The following is a 359-nucleotide window of genomic DNA, read 5'->3' on the forward strand; positions in this document are numbered from 1 at the left end:
CCCCCCGTTGCCCCATTTTGGAGTATGGTCAGCCCAAAGGAAAGAGCCCCCTGTGTGGTGAGCGTCACGATGAGTGGTGGTTGAAGCCACTTTGCCATTTAGTCCTAACGTCGTGTGCCTTCTGCCTACGTTGGGTTCTATTAACCCTGAAAAGGCATTGTCTCGTGACACACTTCGATCGTGACCCCAGGTCAGGCGGGGCTACCCGCTGAGTTTAAGCATATCAATAAGTGGAGGAGAAGAAACTTACGAGGATTCCCCTAGTAACGGTGAGCGAACTGGGAAGAACCTAGCTTGAGAATCGGACTGCCTCATCGTCTGAATTATAGTCTGTAGAAGCGTCCTCAGCAGCAGACCGG

The sequence above is a fragment of the Telopea speciosissima genome, chromosome 11 (genome assembly GCF_018873765.1).
Source record: "Telopea speciosissima isolate NSW1024214 ecotype Mountain lineage chromosome 11, Tspe_v1, whole genome shotgun sequence".
In the NCBI taxonomy this organism is placed as follows: domain Eukaryota; kingdom Viridiplantae; phylum Streptophyta; class Magnoliopsida; order Proteales; family Proteaceae; genus Telopea; species Telopea speciosissima.